Source organism: Adiantum capillus-veneris, chromosome 10, assembly GCF_014529385.1.
Source record: "Adiantum capillus-veneris isolate H3 chromosome 10, ASM1452938v2, whole genome shotgun sequence".
Lineage (NCBI taxonomy): Eukaryota > Viridiplantae > Streptophyta > Polypodiopsida > Polypodiales > Pteridaceae > Adiantum > Adiantum capillus-veneris.
In genome coordinates, this window is record NC_140940.1 from 116,967,045 (window position 1) to 116,969,914 (window position 2,870).

A 2,870-nucleotide genomic window follows, 5' to 3' on the forward strand; every position below is an offset into this window, starting at 1 on the left:
TACCACATTGGACTTTAAGTGGGAGGTTGTTGGGGTATAAAGCCCAATGTGGTCGCCCAGGTAAGTGGGCGGGCCGCCAAGTATGTACACATATTCTTTTGTAAAAACCTAATAAGAACTCACTATGCTCTACACATTACAGTAGAGCGAGTTCACCATATCGTCATGCTCTTCTTCTCGCACTCTCTCTCGCGTCGCACTTCCGCTCGTACTCCTTCAGGTACTCCATTGCAAGTAGTATGTGATAAGCCTACACAGCTCAAGATTATCAAAGAGCTTCATGAAATCTTATATGTTGGACATCGAGGTGTATGGGCTACTTTTGCCAAAGTGAAAGAAAGATATTGGTGGAAAGGCATGTGTAGGGATGTAGCAGATTTTGTGGAGTCTTGTGTCACATGCCAAATGTATTCTAATGTACGCCATCGTGATGGATTGCATCCTACCTACCCATTAGCCATGCACTATAAAAGGGTTTTTGATCTAGTTACAATGCCTTTAGGACTTAAGCAAATGAGATACTCGATACTTGAATGATAAGACTTGACAAATCAAGTTGAAGGGAGTTCATTGTGGACAAAAACTACAGAAGATGTTTGTAAATTTTTGCTTGAAGATGTAATTTATCGCTATGGTTGTGTGGGAAAGATAGCTGTTGATAGAGGTGAGCTAGATGCAGATGAAGCAAGGGAGTTCTTCGCATGAATTGGTATCAAGATAGCCTTGACTTGTGCTTATAATCCAGAGGGAAATGGGAAAAGTGAAAGAGGACATCCTCCTATTGTCAGGGCTTTGGCCAAGGCATGCAAAGGTAAAATGCGTGAATGACCAAGGTTGCTACCATATGCTTTATGGGCCAACCGTACAACTCATAGCTCAATTAATGGTTACATGCCTGCTTAATTGATGTATGGTTAGAAGCCAATCATGCCAACTGAGGATTTCATTCATACTTGGAACATTTTACCTTGGGAAGATGGTACAAGCAGGAAAAATCTACTTGCATTGCACATAAGGAAATTGTAAAGAAGACACGAAGACATAGAGATTGCAAAAGCTTGACTAAAGGATGCAAGACTAAATAATAAAGATAGGTTTGATAAAAGACATAGGCTTTGTCCAAAGCCTATTGAAGAGGGTGATTGGGTCTTGACGTATGATAGTAGCCTTGACAACCAGCACACCACACAAAGAAGGTTTGCAAAAAGGTGGTTTGGGCCATCTGTTGTCAAGCATGTGCATGGAAACTGCATATACCTTAAGCAAACTTGATGGAACAGAGCTAAAAATTCCCATAGCAGGCAAAAGAACCAAGATGCTCAAGAGGAGACATGATAATGATCCTTTTGATTCACAACAAAATGAAGATGTAGAACCTAATCACATTTCCATGGAAGAGTATGAAGAAGAAGAGGATGACCTCCCAAACTTTGGAGAAGACAAAAATGACATCCAAATATTTGTGGATCTTAATGAATATTAAACCTACATAACCAAAATGTTGGCACATGTCGGAGGATGTGCAGGATTAGAGGGGGTGGAAGTCGTTATGTGGCACGTCCATGATGTGAAATGATGCGTATGGTCTCATTTATCATAAATTTAGATGCATGGGACCAAGTTCCATAGAGTTCTTGATGTACATAGGCTTCTACACGGTAACCGTTTGTCGGGGGATATGTGTTCAAAACATGAGCCGAGAAGGCATGAGACCTCTGGCTGTGAGAGGTGTGTGAGAGAGAAAATAGGAAACACTGATAGCTTTGAAAATCACCGTAATCATCAAACTTTGTAAAGCCTTGAGTACAACTTAATCATCAATAGCCAAGGCGGGTTGTTAAGGACATCGTCACTTGGATTAACTGAAAACTAGGAGTTTATGCTCCCTTTACAAGATCAAGCAGGCTGTTAATGGCTCCGTGACTTATCAGTAAGATTAACATAGTTTAAGGTGATGGTGATGATGATTGAGATTGCATTATCTGAGAGAAAGAGCACCGATGATGGTAACAAACGCCGATGATCGTAGTGAGCATGATTGATCCCTCAGTTCTTCTTTGCTTGGTTCTGTAACGATGATGGAGCTCCTCTCCGTCTTCGATCACCAAGAAGAGCTCTTCCAATCTTGCTCTTTTAGCCCTTGAAAGCTCCGCAAAACTCCTTCTCCAATTGCAAAGAAGAACTTCTAAAAACACCTTTGAGAGCTTCTCCAAAGACTCCTCAGCTCAAGACTGAGCTTATCCTTCTTTTTGCCCTCGTTCCTCTTCTCAAATCTCTTAAGAGCTCATCTTCCTCTCCCATACTTCTCCACTTCTTCCTCTTCTTTGTTCATTCCCCTCCTTCCTTCTCTAGAAACTACGGACTTTCTTTTTCCTTGTGTGTGTGTGTGTGTGTGTGTGTCTGAGAGAGAGAGAGAGAGAGAAATTGAGAAAGAGAGATTCTTCTTCTTGCCCTACTCTTCCCACCACGGGTTCTCCACTCTTCTCTTGCTTGCTCCCCACCCACATGCTTTCCCTTCTCCATGCTCTTCACGTTCTTTTTCTCTCCTTACATACCCAAAATCCCCTTTTGTTATATATAGCACCCCTCCCTAAGCAACGACGGCGCCGTTGTTGCTAGGGCCATGGGGATAAACCCTTGATGATGTGGCAAGCTGATTGTCGGCATTTTCAACAGCCCCTAACTAACAATATCATTGTGTATTTAGTTGCACATATCAATTCCTTGGATAGTGCCACATGTCCTCAAGATGAAAGTACAGGTGATTGCATCGGGTGGAACCAGCTTGAAGCTTCTCCGCCACAGCTATGCTGCACATTACCGCAATCAAAAATACCCTCAAGTACTTATCATGCTCTCCAAATAGCATC